Source organism: Acanthochromis polyacanthus, chromosome 1, assembly GCF_021347895.1.
Source record: "Acanthochromis polyacanthus isolate Apoly-LR-REF ecotype Palm Island chromosome 1, KAUST_Apoly_ChrSc, whole genome shotgun sequence".
Lineage (NCBI taxonomy): Eukaryota > Metazoa > Chordata > Actinopteri > Pomacentridae > Acanthochromis > Acanthochromis polyacanthus.
In genome coordinates, this window is record NC_067113.1 from 50,732,230 (window position 1) to 50,744,620 (window position 12,391).

Below are 12,391 nucleotides of genomic sequence, written 5' to 3' on the forward strand. Positions count from 1 at the left end.
CCACTCCTGACAATGACTTTGGTAAATTTCCCTGCTGTGGGATTAATAAAGGTTTAATCTATCTATCTATTTACAGCTGCACTAATCATTAATTTTATATGAAGCATGAATCATTAGACCGTGTGTAAACTCAGGCCCATCTTTCAGCTCATAGTTTTGGTTTAAAAGCCCACACTTTACTGCTCCTAAAGCTGTTTCCAGCCTTTGGTGAAAAGGTCTAAAACCCATTTTACACTATCTGTCCAGCACCAAATGGCAGGAAATGATGAGCAAAGTGAAGCATTTAGCACCTAAAAGAGACAAAAGTTTTCCTGTTTCCCTGGTTGAGACCAAAACAGAGAAAAAAAGAGCATCACAAACACATCCCTAAGTACATATTTTGCTGCTGAAGGGAGAAACACAAAACCACACTGTGATGAAATATTTGTCAGAGTTTCAGAATATCACAATACATTTGTGTTTCCAATGTAAAACTTTTTCCAAATGCTAATTCTCTTAGTGAACAGTGAGAAACATCTCTGCTTTTAAAACTGAACAAAGTCAGCAAGGGGTCAGTTGACCGCTGAGTGTCAGCCAAACATTACCTTTCGACATTTTCTGGGTTTATTTTCTTTGGGGTGGGGGAGCTGGGTCAACATGTGAAAAGTTTCTGGTCATTTGTTTGTCTGGTTACGTGTGCAATGGCGTGAGGTGACGAATCTGTCAATGAACAGACAAATGCTCAGATGCAACCAAGCAGAAAAAGAAGCAGGAGAACTCTGAATGTGAACCAGAAGAAGTTTGACGGTAAAAAACGCAGGGAGGAGCTTGTTATCCACAGACACACACAGGGTCATGGGTTCGAGCCCCATGTTGGGTGTGCAAAAGTGACAGCTATGACAGAAGGAACATACTATGTTATCTCTTAGAGGAGAGTTTGACTATTTGATGTTGCATACTGTCAGTTCTACACACCCAACATGGGGCCCAAACCCACAACGCTGAGATTAAGAGTCTCACACTCTACCAACTGAGCTAGCCAGGCCCACAACTTGATTTTTTTCAGCCAGGAAAAAAAACTGCTGCAGTCCCAGTGGTATCATGGAGAAAAAAGTGGAGATGCCTTGCTGCCTTGATAAATTTACAGAACCATAGATAAATGTCTACAAGTATTCCAAACCACTGTGTGATGCTATGACATTTGTCATTTGTCAATGCTTAATCAGTTCCTACCCAACTCCCGTTAATTGTATTAACCGTTTGTTGCTATAAGACTTTTTTTAAAGATATTTTGTGCATACTTGAGCAGCCTGGCTAGCTCAGTCAGTAGAGCATGAGACTCTTAATCTCAGAGTTGTGGGTTTGCGCCCCATGTTGGGTGTAGCTGTTTTGCACACTGTTGGGTAAGGTCTTCAAATATCTAAACACACAGTTAATGTGCCGGCAATAATGTTTAATGGTAAATTGAACCCTGGCAACAGCACAGCAATAACATATACAGTATGCAACATCAAATAGTGAAAGTCTCCTCTAAGAGATACCATAGTATGTAATTCCACTTGTCATAGCTGTAAGTTTTGCACATTGATTTATTCCATTCAGTAACTAACATTACATTAGCAAACCTGTTTGTGACAAAGCAATTCTCACTAAATGTTTACTTGGAATACTGGCCCCCACAATATCCATTCACATGGTTTGGCCGTTAACACTGGTCTTACACAAACAATTGGAGTTATTAGAGTTGCTAAAGTGTGGGGTGTGGCCTCCTTAATTGCTCTGTAAACATTCAATACACGCACAACAGCTCTGGTTGACATTCCTGCAAGACATTAGTGGACAGCTCCCTCTGGGTTGGGTAGGAATTGCTGCCCCACGTAAAGGAGTGTAAGTATTTCAATATCTTGTTTGGGTGTGATGGGAAAATGCAGCATGAGATGGACATCATCAGCTTTTCAGGTATTGTACCAACAGTCATGGTGAGAGTGAAGCTCTTGACTCCCCTGTTTGTCTATGTTCCAACACTGAGCTACGGTCACAAGCTCTGTGTAGTGGGTAAAAGACCGAAAGAATGAGGTTGTGGATACAAGCAGCTGAAAAGATGTGTAGAGTGATGAGGTGAGGAGTAAACTTAGAGTAGAGTTTCTGCTCCTTGGCTTTGAACACAACCAGCAGAAGTGGTTCGGACCATGATCCTGATTAAGAAATTTCTTGGGTGTCCTCCTATGGAGTTTTTGTGGGCACATCCAATTGCAACAAAACCAAGACCCAGAACCTTTTGAAGGGATTACATATCTCATCTGGCCTGGGAACACTTTAGAGTCTCCCAGGAAAAAGTTGGAAATGCTGCTGTGAAGAGTAACAGCTGGAGTGGCACGCTTAGTCTGCTTCCTGACTCCAACAGTTGCTGCTCCTCAACACTGAACAAAGCCAAGCTGACGAGAATGCATCCAGGGCCACCTTCCTTTGGAAGTTTTCTGTGAACATCCAACTGGGAGGAAACCATGGGGCAGACTGAGAACTCAGTGGAGGGATTATGGATCTCAACAGCTAAGGGATCCCCAGGAGGAACTGGAAATGTTACACTTTTATATTGTTCATGACTTTATGTTCTCTGTTCTTCTACATTCTATTAGGGTCTACATGTAATTAAGCTTGCATAGCCAGACTTTAACTTCACAAAATGGCCTGTTTGTATTCAATATCATTCAGCTATTGGTGAAAATATGCTGTGGCTTGTTTGTATTTCTTTAACCCAATCACAATTGCCTTAGATGGCACTAAGCCCAAGATGCAGCAAAAGTGCCCCTACAACATAGTGTCAGAAGGGAAATTGTTTAGCTGGACCATGCATGAAAAATGGAACTTCATCAAGAACTGCCGGCAATCATGTAAGAACGTCCTGGTCAGACAGCAGATGCTGTAAACATATTCTTTGTAGGTCTTTACAACCAATTATTGAAAGATCTAAGCAGGTCTGCTCTGTTGCATGGTCCAGATTTTTGTCAAAGTTTGACATTTTCAACATATAGGTTGCTTTTTTTATTTGCTGTAGCGAAGTGGATTTGGGGAATGATGACATGCAAATAGTGGAAGGGAAAGAGTAAAGTTTCATGAATGAAGAGACTGAAGCTATATATATATATATATATATATATATATATATATATATATATAAACTCCCAGGAGTTCAGTGACCTTTGATCTCTTATCCTCAGTAGTGAGACACTCATCAACATTCAGGCCCACACACAGTGACAGCAATTAGAAAACAATATCAAACTGTGATTTAACTTGACACATACAGACACACAGTAAAAGCATGGCCGGTATGTGTCAGTTGGAATAGGAGGCAAACACAAGAAAGCCCTCAGCGGACTCCCTGGGAACCACAGCGCCACAATCAAAGTGCTAAATTTGACCACTTGAGTGTGCATTTGTGCATCTGAGCCTCCATCTGCCATCTGGGAGTAGGAGAGGAAGGCTGGCACTGATCTACTATCAGATGACTGACCATAACCACATGGAGTCATGGAGTTTCCCATATCAGTGACTCGACCAGGTGGTCCCTGAAGTTCTGCAGGGGCATCCTGGAGCAACCCCAAACCATAGAAATTACAGGTAATCCAATATGCAAATGTATGAAATAAAAAAGTGTACTTAATATTTTATTGCTAAGAAATTGTTGACATTTTTTGCACCAAAATATTCAATCTTGCAGTACAATATCCACTTGTAGTCACTGCAGGATTATTCAGCTTTTTGTGGTTTTCAAAGCACTTGGTGAAGGTTTCAGAAACACTGTGGTCTGATTTATTACAGGACAATCCACTTTGACTTGACACAGAATGTGTTAATTTACATTTAACCATAAACCCCGATCTTTTGACAAAGTTCGCCAAAATATTTTTGTTGCCTACCCCTAACCACAGAGTCTGGATGTGAACCTCAGTCTGTGGTGTGACGTCCTGCTGACTAAAACACTTCATTCGTGGATTCAAGGAATTTGGGGAAAATTATGGTTGATCTGTTCAGGCAGTAAATGGATAATTGAGTTGTGCTCTTGCAGAAACAATAACAGAATTGTACTGTATTGCAGCAATATCAATAAAAGATGCTTTATAGGGTAAGAAACACAAGCAGCCATATACTTGTACATGTTTTGACTAACCAACTACTCTGAATTTAGAACTTTTGGGGAAGTAAAGAAAGTCAAGTGAGCTCATTAGCTCCAATACACTGATTTAGATAATCTGGCAGAAGTGGTGAATTTTTTACAATCTGTTTGGATAATGATTCCAAACTCTGGTTTTGTAATAACCAATAAAACAAGACCCAATTCTTAATCTTCTTAATAAATACGAATGATCCTTTCAGAAAAAAATGATTTTAGTCAATCTTATTGTTAACAGGCGACGTCATGTGACACATTGTCAAGTCAAGTGTATATCATGAGCGGCATTTCGACAACAGCTTCAAGTGCAGGTTTGTAGTTGTGTGTTTGTGCGTGAAAAGTAGTCATAAACACCTGGTTCTCCTCTGATGTCAGTCAAGGTGCATGACAGTCTTGTGCAAGACGCTGACGTATTTCGCTTTCTGTTATAGGATCATCTGGAATGCTAACACCCTTAAAGACATGTGTGCCAGATGTGTGTGTGTGTGTGTGTGTGTGTGTGTGTGTGTGTGTGTGTGTGTGTGTGTGTGTGTGTGTGTGTGTGTGTGTGTGTGTGTGTGTGTGTGTGTGCCAGGAGTGTATGGGTATGTAGCACATGCCAGAAGTTGTGTATTCTCAAACACACTACATGCTGCCATGGCTACACTGCAAACACAACCCATAAACAGAAATGCTCTGTCTCTAAACTGCTTTCTGTGGAGTGAGGTTCAGTGTTGAAGAGCAGGAATGGCAGGTATGTTGAGCTGGAGGAACCTCAGCGCTGCACAAGGAAACCTCTTCAATGTAAAACTAGAGCACCTCCGATGGGTTTGACTGATGAAAGAACTGCTCAAATAGCTCCAGTGTATGAACTTCTACTGTTCTACTGCAAGTTTACACACCTACAAATGATTTCTACACTGCAAAAAAAGTAATTTTATGGTGTTTTTACTTTTTACAGATCATTTTCAGCATATTACAGAAAAATACCACTAAATTAAAACTAAATTCTGTGAACTTACAGTACGTGGTTAAATTTAAACAACAACACCCAAAACAGTGAATAAGCATTATATTTCAATAGGTTTTAACAGAAAAAAATATTTTTTAAGTTCATATTATTTTTCATTAATCAATGAACTGTTGAATTGTAGTTTAAAATGTTAAATATATTTCTAAGATTAGATTAACAAAAAATTCATTCTGTAATTTCACATAGATTTCTACATAGTAAAAATAAGAGAAATAAAGAACCAAAACTGTATTTTGACTTTTACAGAATATTTTCAGCTTATTGAAATATAGAAAAAAATCAAATATAACTGTCAGAAACAGACTGTGAACTTACATGGATAATATAAAATAAAAGTAAATACCTTTAACAATGAATAAACCATTCAATTTCAATTGTTTTTAAAATAATTTCTTTCAAATAAAAGACTGTTGAAACTTTCACAAATTGCTAAATTCAAATGTAATGTATAAATATATTTCTAAAAGTAGATTAACAGAAAATCGATTTTTTTGGTAGATTTTTACATTTGCTTGTTAAATGAGAGATATTTCGCACAATTAAATAAATATTCCAAACAAGAATGTTGAACAAATGTGGTTTTATCACTATATAATACAGTTATACCATTATATTTATACATTGATATATTGTTTGTATTTTACATGTCAATAATATATCTTGGAGGTTTTTTTTTTTACACATAATATCCTTTGTTCAATATTAAAAATAGCAAAATGCACATGATCACATGTAAAATTAGAGGTAGAAAAAGTATTTTAAGTGTAAGAAATTGCTATATTTTTATGAGATTGTTATTTTCCATTATTTATTATTCAGTTTATTATAGTTCGTGTATTAACAGACAAAGTAGCACCAGTTTAACACATGCAATAAAAACACGTGATAAAGTATCATATTCTGTCATGTTACACTTCTTTATTATTTCTATTTTTTCCTCATTTAAAAATGGGTTAAAGCTTAATTTGATGAAGAGCAACAGGAGGCACTTTTCCTTCTCAGTGTTGTTTCAAGAACTGAGTCAAGTCAGAGAGAATCAGGAATCATATTTCCTTGTTGTTTATCATTTTTTATCTGAGAGAGAGTTGTGTTTCCACAGTGAAAACCTGATGATTTACATGACGAGGATTTTCTTCTTGTGCCCAAAAGGAATTCAGATCAGTGTAATGTGTAAACAGAGTTTGGAGCCTGCAACATGAGCAACACTGCATAGTCCACACACACACACACACACACACACACACACACACACACACACACACACACACACACACACACACACACACACACACACACACACACACACACACACACACACACACACTAAATCACAAACCTGCAATTTCTGGAGGAAATACACATGTACTTTAAACAATGGCATGCTAAAAGACCTCCATCTACTCCAATGTGATTTGTGGAGCTGTAAAAATATACTGCTCATTGTTGAATGTTTGCTTGAAGTTATTATTAGTCCACAGAGAAGGCATGTTTGAAAAGTGGATCGACTGATGTCAAAGAGTCTTTGTGAGAACGAAGACGGCAGCAATCGTTGGAATTCCTTGTCTATCTCTGCACTGTTTAACCTGTCCTAAAAGGTACAGAGACTTACGTACACATGATGTGACCCAGAATGTTACAAAAGCTGGAAATAATTTGTTTTTCTTTAAAAATGTCATTTTGCTGTGATAAAAGAAATGTAATCATTTCAAAATGTTGCTGTAAAGCTGATAAGTTGTTGTTTTATTTGCCAGCATCTTTCAGGAGGTCAGAGGTCAACATCCCTTCAGAGTGCAGATGTTTGCTCATTTGGTAGCTGGTTTCAGAGCTTCTGTTTGAAGGAATGTTGTCTCTACTATGTGTCACCCTGCTGTGCAACACACAGCTCATTTAACAGTGAAATGCTGCATGAAACAATGTTTAGACTGTGTGAAGTTTTCCTGAAAAATATGCAAAGAATATGCTGAAAACAGCCTTCATTTATTGTGAAACTGAATTTCAGCAGACATTTACACAGAAATACTGCCATAAGGGATTCTACCGTAATGACAAAGAGGTTACGTGAAAATGCAAACAACTGTGAGGTCAAAGGTGCAGCAGGTGAATTTTCAAAGAACAGGGTTTGTATTTACCCAGAACTTAAAGAATAAAGGTGCACTTATGTGATGCCTCCTTCCTATTCAGTGCTATTCAAGCTTGCCCTACACTCAAAATGTTTGTCACCTGTTTTGATTTCACAGATTCACAGGTTAAATGCCACCTTTGTTCAACTTTGACGTCATATTTCTCATTTGTGCCATGCAATAGTGCTCTGACAACAACAGCGCAAAGACGATACTGCCAACTAAAGGATGAGGATGTAACAAATCCATAATGTAAATGTGTCTGTTTAATTTAACAATTAATGAACCAAAACATCCATTCTCTATACACCGCTTTATCCTCACTAAGGTCGCGGGGGGTGCTGGAGCCTATCTCAGCTAATTACATTCACATTCACACCTACGGACAATTTAGAATAATTAATTAACCTCAGCATATTTTTGGACTGTGGGAGGAAGCCGGAGTGCCCGGAGAAAACCCACGCATGCACAGGGAGAACATGCAAACTCCATGCAGAAAGATCCCAGGTCCAGGTTGGGATTTGAACCGAAGAGCTTCTTGCTGCAAGGTGCTAATCACTACACCCCTGTGCAGGCCCTCTTCAGATATCTAAACACACAATTAATGAGTCAGCGATAATGTTGGATGCTAAATTGAACCCTGGCAGCAGCACAGCAAAAACATGTACAATATTAAATAGTGAAAGTCTCCTCTAAGAGATAACATAGCACACAATCCTACTCTTCATAGCTGTCAGTGACACACACCCAACATGGGGCTCAAACCCACAACCCTGAGATTAAGAGTCTCATGCTCTACCAACTGAGGTAGCCAGGCCCACAATTTGACAATTTCTCAGAAAAAAAAACTGCTGCAGTCCCAGTGGTATCATGGAGAAATAAGTGGAGATGCCTTGCTGCCTTAATAACTTTACAGAACCATAGATAAATGTCTACAAGTATTCTAAACCACTGTGTGATGCTATTACATTTGTCGAGCCTTTAAATGCTTAATCAGTTCCTACCCAACTCACTTTAATTTTATTAACCGTTTGTTGTTATAAGAATTTTTAAAGACATTTTATACGTGTTTGAGCAGCCCGGCTAGCTCAGTCAGTAGAGCATGAGACTCTTAATCTCAGGGTCGTGGGTTCGAGCCCCATGTTGGGCGTGGCTGTCCTGAACAATGTTGGGTAAGGTCTTCAGACGTCTAAAAAAACAAATAATGTCAGCAATAATGTTTAATACTAAACTGAACCGTGTCAACAGCACAGCAATAACATATACAGTATGCAACATCAAATAGTGAAAGTCTCCTCTAAGAGATAACGTAGTATGTACTTCCACTTGTTGTAGCTGTCAGCTTTGCACATTGATTTATTGAGGCCGGGATTTGAGCCAGGGGTCTTCCTGCTGCTAGGCAAAAGTGCTAACCGCTCCTGAAACAAAAAGATTCAAAATTGCTTTAATGTCATTTTCCTAAGTATCTGCATACATAGTAAAATGAAAATACCTTCCCTACCAGTGCAAGCACTTAAAACTAAATAATAATAATAATAAAAAACATTCAGATAGATAAAATCAGTGACAACTAAAATGATGTAGTGAAAAATAGCAGTAGGTTAGCATTGAACAGGTAAGGATAAAAAAGTGCATGTGCTGTACATGAAAAAAAAAAACCTAAAGAAAATAACTAATTTCCTAGATCTAGAAACCCCACTAATTGATTTCATACTGTGTCCATTCTGACTGTCTACTTCCTGTATTTAGTAGCTCTGCTTTCGGGGTTGCGTCTGTTACTCAGGCCTGACCTGGGATGCTTTTCATTATTCTGACGTATCCTTCCTCCTCCGTCCATCCTTCCATCTCCTCTGCTTATTCAGAACCAGCCCATGATGACAGCAGGCTAAATCAGGACATTGCAGACAGCACTTTCCCCAACTTAACAGCTCCTCTAAGGTGTTCCCAGGCCAGATGAGATACATAATCCCTGCAGTGTGCTCTGGGTCTACCTTCAAGGTCTCCTCCCAGTTGGAGGCAAAATATATGGAAGGCAGTCTGACAAATTCACACGAGATTGAAATGTCAATTTACTAGAGATTTCCAGGTAATATTAGTCTCATGTGAATAGGGCTAAAGAGATTTATTTCCACTTATTCAGCTGCAAAAATTAAATGATACCTTGCAAAACTAGCAGCAGGAAATCAGACTGCCATTACTTACATGCACGGAGAAGAAAACATAGCTTCATCCTGCAATTAACACCTTCAAGGACAGACTGCTCCGGATATTAAAGAACTAGTAGGGAATGCAATCGCTTCTCTCCAAAATCCACAGTGCACTCATGTCTGTGTGTGTGGCATGGTGTAGGCACGAGTACAAAAATCATTAAAGTATCAAAAACAGCAACAAACTCGTTAAATAGCTCAAACCTATGAGTCATCCAAGCCTCGGAGACGAGCAACAAAACTGCGATTACACAACGAGTCCGAGCAGTTTGTGGTTTTTGAGGAATTATAATTCATCAACCAAAAAAAGGCAATTTGCCATCATTTGATCTTGACGTACAGTTAAACTGGAGTGCTTGTATCCAAAACAAACAAGATGAAAGGAGTGTGGGAGGAACGCACTAATGCAGGACGTGCACATGAGTGTATATAGTCTGTAAATAGCCGTACAGTACATGTGGATGTGTTTTGGAATTGTGCTTCAGGGGATAGGGTGTGGAGCGAACAGGTGTAGTGAAAAGAAGCGAAAGTTCTGGATAGTGGAGCAACATGGCACACTATTTTCTTTTCTCGTGTCACTCTTTCTAAGAAGCTTTGTTTGAAGTTTAAACCTCCCTCAGGCTGACAAGATTCCAGGCCTTGGCCATGTGTGACATCGCAGGACGTTCCTCCCGGCAACTTCCTGGCTTTTATGACTCGGACTTCATCACTGTCCACGACGCTCACTTCCTTCCTAAGTGTTTGTGTACCGTATATGTGGGTATTACCACTTCCTGATTTCCACGAATACTGCTGTTTTGTACTGAGGCTGCTTCCCAGTACATTTAAAGAGACAGATGTAGACAATGCCTAGAGCTGGAAATATCTATGAAAAATACCCTGAAACCAAAACACAGAACAGACACTCTGCAAATCTGTGCATCCTTAAAGTCCTTTTATAAACCAGGAAGGGACAGTGCAGCAGCAACCATGAAGAAACTATGATTCTATCCTGTTTTTACTTCAGTGAAATAACATGTAGCACTTTGTTAATGTCAATGCAATCATGAGAGGACTACAGTCAGTTGTGTAATACCTTTTTTGGCTCTAGAGGAGTCCCATAAAATTACTCACAGCGAGAGAAATCTCAGCTGGGGTTTGGAGGCTAAAACAGAAGAAGGAAAAAAAAACAGCACCACAAACTAGGAGCGTGAAGAATGATGTGGCCTTTAACTGAGCAGGATGATAAACAAATAAGAATTGAAGACATTATGAGTCACATTTTCAAGAGTAAAGATCCATTTCTGTTACTGAAAGTCATCATATTTCATGCTGGCATTTTATTAAAAATCCTGGTGAAGCAGTGGTCGGCACCGTTTGAAGTCAGCTCAGGGTTTTCTCCTTTTGCAGTTCAAAGACATGCATGGTGGGTTTCTTAGAGATTGAACTGACTGTAGGTGTGAGTGGATGTCACTGGTCGTCTGTTTCATTTGGGTCAGCCATGTGATGGATTGATGATCTGAAGACAGTTCACCATGTTTCTCAGTGGGTATAGTCTCCTGCACCATGTGACCCTCTGAAGGATGACGTGGGGGTAATTAAAGGATGGATGTTTCTAACAAGTGCCTTTAAAAAAAAAAAGAAATGCTACTTGACTGAAAACTGAGTCTCACTTTCATGTGTACTGTCATTTTCTTTCACTTATCCACAATCAGTCAGGGACACAAACCAGGGATCCTCTAGCTGCAAGGCAAAAGTGCTAACCACCAAGCCACTGTGCAGCCCAACAGTCCTCCTGGCTGGTCAAAGTCACAGCTCAGGGAAACCAACAGAACCATGTCGCCTGCAAACGGCAAAGATGTGACTTTAAAGTTGCCAAACCAGACATCAAGCTCCTCCTGGCTGCGTTTTCATTTTGTGTCAATGAAAACCACAAACTTCCCATCATCAGTCCTTTGTCAGCTCTCAGTCATGCTGTTGTGTTGAATTTGACCCCTTTAGACGCTCTGTTTCTGAACATCATTTGCCCTCCCACCTTATTTCCTCTCAACATTGCAAGGTATGATACCGGCAGATTCATTAAAATGCATGCTACATTTGTGCATAAAAAGTCACAAATGCAGCAGAACTTTCCCCTAAAGTTGACAGTTTAATTTTCATCCCTGCCAAGATTTTATTTGCTCAAGATGTGACAGGTGGAAATCTACTGAAGCCAAAAGTTTTATAAGTGTTGCCAACAACCGAACGCCTGCTCAACCAGTCAGACACGACGCACACGAGGATGTATTTGGCTTGATCGTTTGCACGTGCACACATGTAAACACAAGTATACGTTGCAAAACACACAAACACGTGTAGAAAGCGAAGTTAGATCCGATAACTAAAGAAGAATGTCTTCTTTATTGTCATTATACAGAGAACAACAAAATTGCTATCACATGTTGATGGGGGAAGCTGCCACGGAAGACACTAACCACAGCTCATCAGGATCAGTTTGGGGTTTGGCATCTTGCTCAGAACACCTTGACATGAGCTCTCCAGGCCAAGGATCAGACCAGCAACCCTCTGGTTGCAAGACAGCCACTCTACCCATTGAGCTGCATGCTGGCACCCAACCACCCATTACTGACTCTTTTTACACCCATCAAGTCAAACAGTCGTCAGGCACACACCGAGGTGTTACTTTACTATTGCAATAAAAGCCCTGATTATATTCTTCAGTGTAATAACTTGTAGTGATAGCAGCCAAATCAGAGTAAAGAACTCCTTCCACACATTTTATACATCAGTTATCAGCACTTACATGCCCAAAGAAACAGAAGCAAAGAGAGGAAATCACAGTCCAGCTCCTTGGTTACAGTTTGCTGTGGGAACATGGATCTAAGAAGTCTGTGATCAAAGCTACTTCAACAGGCCCTCA

The 12,391-nt window shown here is 39.5% G+C and overlaps 1 protein-coding gene and 2 non-coding genes across 10 annotated transcripts in view; 1 reads left to right on the forward strand and 2 right to left on the reverse strand.

Annotated features, from left to right (window-relative positions):
- The window catches only part of LOC110963311 (ninjurin-2-like), a 50,760-nt gene that overhangs the window by 22,223 nt on the left and 16,146 nt on the right, over positions 1 to 12,391 (reverse strand). The gene's annotated exons all lie outside the window — the stretch shown is intronic.
- On the reverse strand, positions 8,030 to 8,102 carry trnak-cuu (transfer RNA lysine (anticodon CUU)). Its single transcript has one exon. It is a non-coding gene; the product is annotated as a tRNA-Lys (tRNA).
- Positions 8,363 to 8,435, forward strand: trnak-cuu (transfer RNA lysine (anticodon CUU)). Its single transcript has one exon. It is a non-coding gene; the product is annotated as a tRNA-Lys (tRNA).